Here is a 14,225-nt window from a genome sequence, read left to right as displayed (position 1 = left end):
ACAATGAAGTCCAATCTCCTCTTGTTCTGGTCTCCATCGAAACAGGGGAGCCCTTGCACGCTCTATCTTGTCTGCTATCTCTGTAATTCCCCTCGGGCCCATTCGTTTGCGGGAGGCTGGTCCCCCACACTGCCCCTGAGCACACTGTCAGCGCAAATCGACTGGCGGGCGCTCGAACGCAGGATCGGCAGGTGAACAGGACCCTGTCTGCTTCCTGGGCGGGGAATTGCAATGAGTGAAGGGCGGGCAGGGGAGGGAGGAAGACGTGGGGGGCCAGGAGGGCGGGGCGCGGTGGCTCCCCAGCCCAGCAGCCTCATGTCCCCATGGCGTGTGTGAGAAGCACTAGGACCGTGACTGGACTCCAGGCCCCTCCAAGGTGACCTTGCAGGAAGATCCCAGCACCGTCCGGACGCAGGTTGACCGTGGAGAACTGGGAGACCACCTGCCCAGCCGGGTTCCTACCAGTCCCAGCAGCATCTCCGTGGCGTGGGGCCTGGCAGAGCTGGGTTGTTTCAGAGCCTGGGCTTGTACCGGGATAAGGGGTCCCCGTGGCACCGTGAGTGAAGCACCGGGCAGCTGACCGAAAGGTGGGTGGTTCAAACTCACCACACGCGACAAGAGTCTAAGATAAGACTCCTGTTTTCTGTAAAGATGCAGGACCTTGAAACCCCTGGGGGGCAGTTTCGGCCAGAATCCACTCCCCAGTCAGGGGTTGGTTGGTGCCAGGATGAGGCTCCGCATGCCTGGTGGGCTGCAGGTCCCCTCCAGGCTGGTGTGCGGAGAGAGAGGGGTGTGAAAGGGCGCGGGCAGGTCCCTACAGAACAGGTCTCGGGAAGAGAGGGCAGAGCCAGGGAAATGAGTCCAGACGACGGATGGGCACGGAGCAGAAACAGAGGAAATTAATCACACAGGCGAAAAGGCGGGGGCTCTGGGGAAGGAGGAGGCCGGGGGCAAAGCCCTTCTTTGCAAGGAGCAACTGAAACCGTGCAGGGGTGAGCAACAGACAGGCGGGGCAGGAGGCCCGGCGGGTGGCGGCGGTGAGGCCCTGCGGCCTTGAAGAGTTGGGGCAGTGGGTTCTGAACACAACGCGGGCGCTCTTGGGTTGAGGGATGATGGAGAGGCGAGGTGTCGCGGCAGGATCGGCAGGCGGCTCTGTCACCGTCCGCCTGCTGGCGGGGTGCTAAAATTAGACCGGCGGCGCTGATGGATGGTGTCTGGCTAACCTCGAGTGGAGCCCGGGAAGCTCCCTTCGTTATGGATGATTCCCCGGGACGAATGCCCGAGATAAGGAGGGGGGGCCCGGTGAAGGATGGAGACTGGGCTGCGGGCAGAGAGGACTCAGAGAGCTGCCAGCAAAACCCTTATCAGGGCGCCTGCGTCTCCCAGAAGGCTGGGAAGTGGGTGGGGGTGGGGGTGCGCCCAGAGATCATTCTGCAGGAGCCATGCACGGCCAAGACGGAGACCCTCCCTCATGTCCGTGAGGAGGAGCAGTGGTGGGCAGACCGAGCGAGAGGTCTGACTTGGACGGTGGGGAGAGATGGTGGGAGCCGCCGGGAGTCCTCAGACCCGACGTCACGCACCGGGAAGGGGGTTTATCGGGCAGTCACCTTTGTTACTCAGGTGCCTCCTGGTGTTTGCGACGGCCTCCTCAGCAGGTGCAGGAGGAGGACTGACGAAGAATCAATGCATCTGAGCGGGGGCGCTGGACAGCACCCCGGACCGCTGGAAGGACAGACCCATCTGTCTCCAAGTGTCCTCTGCTTTCAAACCGCTGACCTTGCAGGTTCGCAGCCCAGCAGGTCACCTCCTCCCCCACCCTGACTCCGGCAACAACTCTGGGGGTCACCCTGAAGACCTGGGCCCGGGCCGGGGCGTGGAGGAGGCTCCCGTGCTACGGCTCGCCGTCCTCCCAGCAAAGACTGTGTTTGCCCTGGTGTCTGGATCTACACGCCTCTCTCCCTGTGTACGGGTGAGAAACGGTGAGATTCGACCCGGCAGGACAGGACGAGTCCTCCCCTTGAGAACTGGGAAGGCGGCGTGGGCAGTCACACCAAGCACCGAGCGAGGATGTGCCACGAGGAAACATGTGCCACAGGGAAACGTACCATGGGGAAACACGTGCCATGGGGAAACACGTGCCACGGGAAAACGTACCACGGGGAAACACGTGCCACAGGAAACAACCCCGTCCCAGGGGATGCTGGGAAATCGTGGTCCAGGTCACTTCAGCAAGCGGAGTGATGCTTGTGCATGCCCTGCATTGCCCAAGGGTGAAAGGAGCCATGGAGCCACGGAGCCACGGAGCCACAGAGATCGCCAGGACAGATGCTTCCATCGGGCAGAAGGGCCCTTGGGCCCTGGGCCACATCCCCCCAGCCCCCTCCCACCCCGGTCAGCCGCACAGTGTCAGGTGGTGGCTCGGGGGAAGCATCGTAGCCGGAGTGTGTGTGGGCTGTGATGCGTGGTGGGTGTGCAGTCCATGTGTATCTAGGGTGCACGGATCGTCGATGCTGCATGTGTGGGTGTGAGTGCATGTGCGCTCAGAGAGCTACGTGTGTGCACTGTGCGTGTGTGAGGGTGTGTGTGAGGGGTACAGTAGGTGAGGCACATGCATGTGTCTGTGTGTCCTTATATGAAGTTGGGGGGGGGGGTACATGGGTGGTGTGTCTCCCTGTGTCTGTGATGGATGGCAGAGTGCTTCGAAAGCAGTCTGCGTCCGTGTGGGTGTGAATGCGGGTGATACACGTGTGGTGCATGTCCATGAACCTGTATGGAACACAGGTGTGAACATGGGTGCTACATGTCCATGAGTATGTATATAAGGTAGGTGTGCATGTGGTGGGACATGAGTCAGTATGCTCTATTGGTTCACACACACACACACACACACACATACATGTGTAATGTACGGTGGTTCACGTGTCTTGCCAGAGTGGGTATTGCTTTGTGTTTTGTGTTGTGTGCTTGTATGTGTGTACGTGTTGCATGTGAATGGGAGTGTGTGACATGGCACATGTACATCTGTGCATAAGTGTGCACGTATGTGTATGCTTGTGTGTGCAAGTGTGGTGCGGTGCATGTGTGATGTGTGTCTGTGTGTGTTGCTGTGTCCATTGGGGGGGGGTGACGTGGCACATGTAGATGTGTGCATGCATGTATCTGTAAACCTGTGGGCGTACATGTAAGTGCGGTGCATGTGTGGTATGTGTCTCTGCATGTTGCTGTGTCCATCAGGGTGTGTGTGACATGGCACACGTACATCTCTGCATGTGTGTGCGCATACGTATCTGTACATGTGCATGTGCGGTGCCGTGCATGTGTGGTGAGTATGTGTCCATGTGTGTTGCTGCGTCCATCAACTCCGAAGTCCCTTCCCTGTCTCGTTCACGCATGCAGAACGAAGGGGGAGAAAACAGAAGCCGTGACGGACGTCCCTAGTCCCTTCTCCTAGTCCCTCCCTGGGCAGGCTCTCCGGTTTCCAGAGGAGGAATCACAGCTGTGTGCAGGCTGGGAGAACGCTTGGGCCCCGGGTGATGTTTTTGTCATTGCCAACTCCAGTTCAGAGTCCTCCCCGTACTGATTTAGGAAACAGTTGGCCCATCGATACTTCCGCAATGGTAGCGTGGCCGGCTCCCTTGGGGAAGGAGAGAGACAGAGAAGGCGGCCTGTAGCCAAGACCCAGGATGCTCCCTGCGGCGGCCCCGGGCCGTCTCTCGAGATGGAAATGCACCCTTCCAGCTCTCGTGAGGGTCTGTCTACTCGTGGGGTGAACCCTTGTGGTCCACTCTGCCCCCAGGAAGACTCGTGTGTGTGTGTGTGTGTGTGTGTGTGTGTGGACGGTACCCTAAGCACGCTGACCAGAGGTCCCGGTGGGAGGAGGAGGAAGAGTATTTGCTCCGAGGGGCACTGAGTTCATGTTCCTGGGGGCGGAACAATTTGGAAACAGACATCGATCGCCGTTGTACAGCATGAAGCTCACCGGCGGCTGAAGGGCACGCGCAGCGGTGGTTGGATCGGAGGCGGTGTTGTTGCGTTTGTTTTTGCCGCAACGCACACATCTTGTTGACGCAGGCGGCAGCGAGGACCAGGAAGGGGCCACGGTGCTGAAATGGAAGGTGGTGACGCTGGTACCACTGCTCCCCACCTGGCCGAACTACTTGCTGTGACCGGCGGGTGAAGTGCTCAAAGAACGGATAAAGGTAAATCAGCCGATGGGCGGGCACACCTACACCGTAGCACGATGGCTCTCCAGTGGGGGAATTTGGCTGGCAATTGCTTAGGCTTTCTAGAGACTCGGGGGGATCAGGGCCGGGGCCGGGCTGCACTGGTGAGTCCCACGGCCTCTCAGCAGCTTATCTCTTCTGCCCATCCAGGGTCCCAGCAGGACCCTGGGCACAGTCCTCCCATTTCCTCAACATCTGGTCTCCTGTCCATGCCATACAGGTTTCTATTCTGTCCCTCCACTCACATGGTTTGGCAAAGGACTTTTCAGCCGTCCCCACACCCCGTGGGCTCCTGCAGACCTCCATGCCCCCGTTTCTCTCTCTTGGACCCCCTGGAGCTGAACGTCTCCCCGCTTGATGCTCCGTGACCTTTTGGCCCCGCACTCCGGGCCCTGGTGGGTGGCATCTCCTCGCTCCCCACGGCTCTCCTTGGCCCACCCTGCTCCCTGCTCGGCGGAGAACGGAGAGCCTCAAGGCCCTCCGTCGGGCTCTGAAAGGGAGTCTGAACTTGGCCCCCTTCTGCTTTCTGCCGGCTCACGTGGCTGTTGGCTCCACCTCCTAATGGAAGTGTGGGTGGTGTGGCCTTGTGTGGCAGTCACCTAATCTGGTGTCAATCTAAGGATGAAGAGTGTAGGGTGGAGTCTAGGCTGTCAATCTGGAGATCGCCAATGAGACTTCTGTGGGCCTGGCCTTCTCCTGAGAATTCTGGGAAATCTGGGACTTCCTCCTTGGAGGAGGAAGACACCTCTCTCTCTCTCTGCCACTCCCTGGGAGACCTTGCAGAAGACAAGCCACATGGATGCAACCAGACCTCGGAAGCCGGAGAAGCCACACAGAGACCCCTGCCAGCACTGAGATGCTAACAACGCCACTGGACCCAAGACTTTCTACCCACTGACCTGCGATCTTCTGCATTCGGCGTCACTGCATGCGTGCGTGAGTCGGAAGAGGACTTTATAGATTGATATAGGAAATACGGGCTAGCATTGGACTTACGGACTTGATCTGGACTGGGCTGGGATGTTTTCTCCATAGTCAATTGCTCTTGACTATAAACCTCTTTCTTTTCTTTTTTTTAACCATTTTATTAGGGGCTCATACAACTCTTATCACAAAACCCCTTTCTGATAGACATGTGTGGGTCTGTGGGTTTGTTTCTCTAGTCCACTCAGACAGACACGCCTTGTAAGTCCACAGGCCTGGTCTGGCGCTCGGGACAGAATGCATCTTGGCCCTGCCCAGGACCAGCCTTGAACATCTGCCTCCCTGGTCAAGTCCTTTGCTGCCATCGCTGGCCCCACGGTGCCCTCCACAGTGCTGTCATGTGCCAACGGGTGGGGTCCCAATCCGTAGGGACCCTGTGAGCAGCAGGGGGAAGCACCGGCCGGTCCTGCACCGCCTTTACAACTGTGGCCTCACGGAGCCCATTGTCGCAGCGACCGGGTGACGGGGGACAGAGTTCGTGTCCAGGCGACTAATCCCGATCTCTATCCCCCTCCAACGACCTGTTTGACCCTGTGCTTCTGGGGGCTGCTGGAGCGTGGTCCCCGCCCATTGCCATCACACACCTGCTGTGGTCTCCCTCATACTGCGGTCCCCTTAGACTTCCCCAAAGCCCCAGCCTTGTCCCAGGACAGCCTGTTCGCCATGATGGCCAGGCCCTGCCCATTGACCCTCAGGTCCCGGTTCTGACCCAGTCCTGCGCTGCCCGCACCACGGTTCCCACGCCTGAGCCCACGGCTGCAGCCCTGGTGCCCTCCGGCTTGTCCAGGGCCTTGCTCTCTGGCTGCCCCTCCACTCTACCAAGCCCGATGGCTTTCGCCAAGGACTGGTCTCTCCTGACGGCACGTCCACAGTCCACGAGAGAAGTCTACAGTCCATGAGATAAGTCCACAGTCCACGGGAGAACCCACAGTCCACGAGAGAAGTCCACAGTCCACGAGAGAAGTCTACAGTCCACGAGAGAAGTCCACAGTCCACGGGAGAATCCACAGTCCACGAGAGAAGTCCACAGTCCACTGGAGAATCCACGGTCCACGGGAGAATCCACAGTCCATGAGAGAAGTCTCGCTGTCCTTGCCTCTAAGCCAGCGGTTCTCAACCTGTGGGTCGCGACTCCTTTGGGGGTCAAATGACCCTTTCACAGGGACTGCCCGATTCATCCCAGTAGCAAAATGACAGTGATGGAGCAGCCACGGAAATAATGTTGTGGTTGGGGGTCAGCACCGCATGAGGAACCATACTGCAGCATTAGGAAGGTTGAGAACCACTGCTCTGAGCAGCATTTTGGCTGCATTTCTTCCAAGACACATCTGTGTGTTCTTCGGGCATCCACGATGCTTTTAATAATCTTCAGCAGCACCGTCATGCAAACGCACTGAATCTTCGTCAGGCCTCCTGACTCCGTGTCCCAGTGTCCTGTGGGTTACCATGTACTGTGACGGAAACCCACGCCTCACCGTGGAGCAGTGGGCGAGGTCCTGCTACACGGAGGAGAGGCTGAAGTGGTGGAGGATGTGGTCTTGCTTGGATCCACAGTCCAGGCTGATGGGACTCGACGCCAAGAGATCAGAGGGCTCGTTGTGTGGGGTCAGTCTGCTGGACTCTTTCAAGGGTGGACAAGCAAGCTGTTCCTTTAAGGCCTGAGGTGCCCCGGACCCAGGCCATTGGGTTCTCCATGCAGCCAGGCGGGCATCAGAAAACAGACAGACAAAATCGCAGATGCCCGCTATGTCCTAGCAGCAGCCAGGCAAGGGGCCTGGGCCACGCACGCCTGAAGTCTAAGGAGGCGTGGCCCTGCCCAGGGTACACAGTGTCCTGCTAGCCACACGGTCAGCAGTTCCAACCCACCTGTTGCTCCGTGGGAGAAAGGTGAGGCTGTGCGCCCCTGGAAAGACTGACCGTCGAGAGAGCCCGTGTAGAGTCGCAATGAAGTCAGGATCCGCGAGATCACAGGGAGTTTGGGTGGGTTTTATTTTGTGAGTAAGATATTTCTATGTAACACATCGACGGGTTCTTGGGTCCCAGGAAAACACAAGGAGCATTCATCTGCAATTTTAATTAGATAGCTAACCACAAAATAAATATCACTAAAGCCGCATGCTTCCCGTGGAACAAGAAACTGCCCGCGGGCACCTTTCTCCAGTAGCAATTAAAACAGATTCCATCCAACAACAACCTCAGTAAGACATGCATGAACTCTATCTACAGAGCAATCATAAAACCTGGCCGAGAACATAAAACCAGCCTTGCATGAAACGCACCAGGGGAAAAAAACACACGCTCTAGGATTCAAATGATGAACATCTTCATTCTGCCCATTTCCCATAAATAGTTTGTAGCCGAAAACAATAAACCCTTCACCGTGTTTCTGTCCCTGGACCTCATTACAACTAGTTAATGAGAAATTACACCAACGAGGCAAGAAACGTACTGCCCTGGAGTCCCCTCTGGGTCCTAACAAGCTACAGGGACAGTGGAACCGCCCCTGGGGTCCAGAGACTAATCTCTTCACATAAAGCCTCATCTGTCTCTTCGTGGAGCGGCTGGTGGATTCTAACTGCCGACCGGGCGGACCGCAGCCCAAGGCGTAACCCCTATGCCACCAATTGTGGCTGTTCCTTAAAGAGCCCTAGTGGAGTAGCCTTTGGCCCTGGACTGGGATCCATGAGGTCGGCAGTTCAAAACCGCCCGCCGCACCAAGGAAGAAAGTTCGGACCGACTTCTCCCACGAAGAGTGACCTCGTCTCGGAAGCCCACAGGGGCCCTTCGACGCCCCCTGCCCCGCAGGCTCGCTGTGCACCAGCACTCACTCGCTGTCACTGGATTGTCTGCTTGTTTCTTGCGGCCAAAGAGCCTGGCCCTCTCCCCCTGTGATGACTACAGCCCAGGAGGGCTTGGCCTTGACTCCGTTATAGGATTGGAACCCGTCCCAGGATGACCGGAGTCCCGACAGAGCCGCACGCACAGGGGAGCCTTGCTTCTGTAAACCCAAATCCCCCAGGGTCTCAACATCGATTCCGATTCATAGAGTCCCCCCGGGACAGAAGAGAACTATCCCCAATGGGTTTCAGAGGCTGCCGTGTCAACAGAACACTGGCCACTGTATCAGGTGTCTCCCTCAGAGCTTCTGACAGCGGCCAGCTCCACCTGAGAATGTGATGATGCACCCTTAGCACACAGGTGCCCACTCACCTCGCCCCCAGGCCTCCTGGGCACTGATCAGGCCCTCCACAGCCACCTTGCAAAGCCAATTGTTTGCAACAAACGCTTGAGATTGGAGTCGCCAAGACCTCTGGATGGTGGGGAAGAGCCAGGGTGTCACCGTGAGGGCGAAGGGACGCCTGACCCAGGCCGGGGTCTCTTCCCTCGTCTCCCTGCAGGTGTCAGCGGGGCACCGAGCAGGGAAGACCCACGGAGAATCTACCCCCGTGTGTGGGGGTGCTGGAGGAGAATATGGAAAGCAGATGATACAGGTCAGTCTCGGAAGAAGTACGGGCAGAGTGCTCCTGAGAGGCCAGGATGGTGAGACGCTGTCTCACGTCCTCTGGACGTGTCTGCAGGAGAGATCGGGCCCAGAGCAGGGCATCATGCTTGGTGAAGCGGAGGGGCAGCGAAAGAGAGGCAGGCGCTGGAGGAGATGGATGAGACAGTGGCTGCAGCCGTCGGGTGAAAATTCGGTCTATTATGCCAGCGAGGCCCATCGTTTGATGAGGTAGCAGCTTGGCTGGAGGTGGGCCGTGACAAACAAAGAGGCCAGCATTCCACGTCGCTCTGGCTGCCTGGTGATCAGACCAGCGTGCTGCTGCTTTACCTAGTGCTCTGCCTCAACCTGTGAGCTGCACTCCCTGTGGGCCACGGCCAACCCAACGTGGATCCTGTCGCTACAGCTGGAGGCTCCGTGCAGACCTGCTTCACCGCGTCGCGGGGGCAAACATCACCTGAGCTTGAGGCTGGTGGATCCTTCCCAGTGCATCCCTGAGTGTGAGCTCTTAACCCGTGCTGAGCTCCTGAGCTGCTGACTTGCTGACCCACAGCGCTGCCTGCTGCCTGCGGACAGACTCTGCCTGCCTTGCCCAAGGGAAGACCCCCCACCCTGTCTGCTTCCTTGACCTTGGACTGGCAGCCCTTGTGAGTTGAAGGACGTCCAGTCTATTAACTGCTCCAAAAGGTGAGTTGAACTGAGCCCTCTGGACTGCTGTGTGGATGAATGAGCTGTTACATTCCTTCTCGCTGTATAACCCTGTCCTCTTATATAATCCTATGCACCCTGGTTTTGTTTCTCTGGGGAACCCTGCCTCGCACCAATGGGCTCAGCCACAGGAACACTTGTGAGGTGGTATGGGGTGCCTTGTCCTGATGCACGCTCACGAGCTGGCAAGGAGTGGACGCCCCGAGCCACAGCAATAACAAGTCTCAATCCCTGGTCTTCTTCCGATTGTGCCTGTTTTGTTGCACATGTTTCGGTTTGCTCCGTGAACCGCCAGCCTGCCTGGCTGTCTCTGAGTCCACTCTGGCTCGGTGACCCTCGGATGAGGTGGAACTCTTCCTTGTGGGCTTCCAGGACCGTGCAGCTTTACAGGAATTAGAAAGCCCGATCTTTCTAGCATAGAGAAGCTGGTGGTTTAGAACTGCCAACCTTTAGGTTAGCAGCCCAACCCATAAACACTGTGCCACCAGAGGGTCTCCATGAGTCGGGTCAGAGGAGGGGAGGATTATCGGCTGGGCACCACGCATTCTGCTGATCTCAGGGTCATGAAGGATGGGAGCCGATGGTCGATTAAACGCTGGGACTCCTTGGAAGCCCACGCACATTTCCCTGTTCATTAGGATTATTTTCTCAAACAGAGAGATCAATATCAGCACCGCGAATGATGTTGGTGAGCCTTGAGGACCCAGTCCCGACTGGTCACAGGAGGAAAGGGGACAGCCTCCCGTGAGCCGTGTGTCGTCCACTCGCCAGGTGTCCGGCTGGACTGTGGTCCTGGTCACCCACGTGCACCAACCCCTGGCCTCAAGCCCTGTCTGAGAGGCTTGCTGTGTCTGTATCCCACACAGAGCGGCTGGTAGGGCTGAACCACGGACCTTTGGGCTCAGAGCCGGGGGCTTTAACTACTAGCCACCCAGACCAGCAACCACGTGGGTGAATGAATCTTTTTTTCAAAATGTACTGAGGCACCCCAGCAAAAACATCCCCCAGTGAGAAAGAGAGAGCAAACTTCACAGCGCACCGGTCAGCAGGGTCACTGCGCTCACAGGAAAGGTCCGTAAAGGCAAATGCAATGGGGAGGGGGAAATGAGGAGTTGATATCAAGGGCTCAGAAATAAATAAATGTTTTGGAAATGATGATTGCAACCTATGGACAAATGTGCTCAACACAATGGATGGATTGTGATAAGAGCTGTAAGAGCCCCCAATAATATGATATTTTTTAAAGCACAGGAATAACTTCTCCAGGTAGAAAGCAGAGTGTTAAAGTCTTAAGAAAGCATGAGAGTCGTAAGGCCTTGATAGACAGGTGATCAATGCAGGGAGCCGGGCTCCACACATAAATGAACCTACGTTATAAACAAGCAGGAAGCCAAGTCGGAGGCTCCCTGTAGCCAAAAACAAACACATGAAATGGATGAAGAACTTCTTCTACTGAAAAAACCTGTATGATCACGAGATGTCGACGGGATCAGGTATCAGGCACCAAGGAATAAAAAGTTCATATCATCGTGAATGAGGGGGAGGGCAGAGTGGAGAGCCAAAGCCCATCTGTAGGCAACTGGACACCCCCTTATGCTAGGGCTTGGGAAGGAGACGAGCCAGTCAGAGGCCAGAGGGACTCTGGATGGTGCCTGATGTCCGTCCACTGCTGACTGCTCGGGAAGGGGCCATCAGAGGTGGTCCTGGTCCGAGGGGGAGAAGGAGGCAGAAGAAAGCTAAAGGCACGAATAAAAGCCATGCTTACGGGCTGACTGGCGGCTGGGGGAGCCCCTGAGACGAAGCCTTCCGGCACCCTTCAGGTCTGGAGCTGAAGTCAGCCTTGGGGTTCAGCTGGCGGCCAGCAGCAGCAGGTCTCGAAGGTGGAAAGCATCAGAGAGACGGCCACACCTGAGAGCAGGTGGAACTGCCTGCCTCATCTTCCTCCCTCGGAGCAGCCGGGAGGTTTGAACAGACGACCTTGCACTGTGCTGAGCACTTCATCCCTGTGCCACCAAGGGCCTCTTCCTCAGATGCAGGGGTGGGGGTCTCCACACAGATTTCGTTCTCGCCAGGTGCCCTCGGGGCCGGTTCTGACCCTCGGCGACCTTACGCACAACAGCACGAGACACTGCCCGGCCTGTGCCCTCCTCGGCTTGAGCCCATGGTTGCAGCAACGGTCTCAAGATTTTGTGCACGGGTTTGGGTGGGCACAGCTCAACCCACCCAACCCCTCCACCCCTGCACTCTCTCCCTCCCCAGGAACCCTGGTGGTGTTGGGGGCCCCACAGGGGGCTGCTGACTGCAGTTTGAACCCACCAGCTGCCCCGAGGGAGAAAGGGGAGGTGCTCCACTCCCAGAAAAGTCCCTAATAAAACGAGTTTTAAACAGAGGGAACCACGGGCCCCGTCCTACAGGGTCGCTGTGAGTGGGCCTGACTCGCTGGTGGGGAGTTTTCGGAGTTGCCTGGAGGCATCAGCAGAGGAGCCGTGGCGCCATGGTGGTTACGTCTCAGGCTGCTAATCAGCGGTCAGCAGTTCAACATCACTAGCCACCTCTCCGGGGAAAGATGAGGCTTGCTACTGCCATGAAGCGTTACAGTCGGGGAACGCCAAAGGGGCCGTTCCTCCCTGTCTGAGAGGTTCGCTGCCGGGACGGCATTGAGGCGATGGCAGGGAGTTGAGGCACCAGGGATACAAACATGAACACCTTCAGCTGGGGCTGAAGTGCACAACTTCATGACCACGGCCGGGAGACGTGCTGTTGACATTGTTTGTTGTTGTTGTTGATGATGCTGATGATGATGTTGTTGATGATGCTGTTGATAATGCTGATGGTGTTGTTGACCATGATGTTGATGATGATGTTGATCCTGATGACGATGTTGATAATGTTGATGACGATGATGACGATGACGATGTTGTTGATGATGATGTTGTTGATGATGCTGTTGATAATGTTGATGGTGTTGTTGACCATGATGTTGATGATGATGTTGATATTGATGATGTTGTTGACGATGATGATGATGACGATGTTGATGATGTTGATGGTGATGATGCTATTGTTATGATGTTGATGATAATGACGATGTTGTTGATAATGATGTTGATGTTGTTGATGACAATATTGTTGATGCTGCTGATGACGATGTTGTTGATGATGCTGTTGATAATGTTGATGATGATGTTAATGTTGATGACGATGTTGATAATGTTGATGATGATGATGTTGATGATGATGATGATGTTGATAATGTTGATGACGATGTTAATGTTAATGATGATGTTGATAATGTTGATGACGATGATGTTGATGACGATGTTATTGATGATGATGTTATTGATGATGTTGATGATGATGTTGATAATGTTGATGATGTTGCTGACGATGATGTTGATGATGATGACGATGTTGATGATGTTGATGGTGATGTTATTGATGATGATGTTGACAATGTTGATGATGCTGATATTGATGTTGATCATTTTGTGATTGATGTTGATGATGTTGACAATGATGATGATGATGATGGTGATGATGTTGATGGTGATGTTATTGATGATGCTGTTGATAATGTTGATGATGCTGATATTGATGTTGACCATTTTGATATTGATGTTGATGATGTTGACAATGATGTTGTTGATGATGTTGATGATGTGGTTGATAATGCTGCTGATACTGATGTTGACCATTTTGTGATTAATGTTGATGTTGTTCACATTGATGATGCTGATGACGATACTGATCATTGTGTTATTGATGTTGATATTGTTGATGACATTGTTGTTGGGGGCCCTCAGTTCTGATTTACAACGACCTCGTGTGAAGGAGCGGGTCTGCCCCACTGGGTTCCCCAGCTTGGGATCTTTACGGGAGCATCTAGTGGCTGAACCCCCCACCCCCACTCCGCACTCATCACCTCATTGTGCTACGAGGGATCCGTGAGATGAGAGGGCCCCAGTGTAGTGCTTTTCCCCGCTTGACATCTATGCCCAGTGACCGTGCGCCCGTGGCCTTGCTCAGCCTCCATCATTCACCAGTTCTCTCCACCCCATCCCTCTACCGGTGAGAGGAGCCTTCCAATGAAAGGATGATGCCCGGAACGGCTTTGGCTTTGCGATCACGCTGGCTCCCTCGGCCCAGCTGTTACTTAAAGGAAGATCAAAGACGTGAGAGGCATGCTTGAGCCCGGAGCGAGGCCTGTGATGTTCTCCCTGGCGACCCAGAAATGAGCAGAAGGATCAAGAAGTTAAGAGGGGAGGCAGCAACCGCCACTCTCGACTTTGAAGCCCTCGTCGTTAACAGGGTTTGATTCCAGTTTGTGGAGAACGAACCGCTCACTGGCTGGAGGACTGCACATTGGAGCTAAGCGCCCTGAGCCGGCCAACAGCATAAAGGAAGGAGGGGTGATGTGTATGTGCACCCACTGGGTGGGACCGAAGGAGGCGGCAGCTTGATGTCAGTAAGAATGGACCATCCCCCAGGGAGCTCCTCAGGCGGTGGAAAGAGGCCAGGCCGGCACACAGGCCTTGGGCCGAGACACCTGGCATTCACAGCTCACCTTGACCTGTGCGCCTTCCTGCACTAGCCACTAGTTCACCTCGATGTAAAGCAGAAGGGTTTTCGGGAAGGGGCCATCAGAGGTGGTCCTGGTCCGAGGGGGAGAAGGAGGCAGAAGAAAGCTAAAGGCACGAATAAAAGCCATGCTTACGGGACAGAGCCGCACGCACAGGGGAGCCTTGCTTCTGTAAACCCAAATCCCCCAGGGTCTCAACATCGATTCCGATTCATAGAGTCCCCCCGGGACA

Source organism: Echinops telfairi, unplaced genomic scaffold (genome assembly GCF_000313985.2).
Source record: "Echinops telfairi isolate 266 unplaced genomic scaffold, ASM31398v2 ScPeMD7_53;HRSCAF=182, whole genome shotgun sequence".
NCBI classification, from domain to species: domain Eukaryota; kingdom Metazoa; phylum Chordata; class Mammalia; order Afrosoricida; family Tenrecidae; genus Echinops; species Echinops telfairi.
This window is presented reverse-complemented; position numbering follows the sequence as displayed.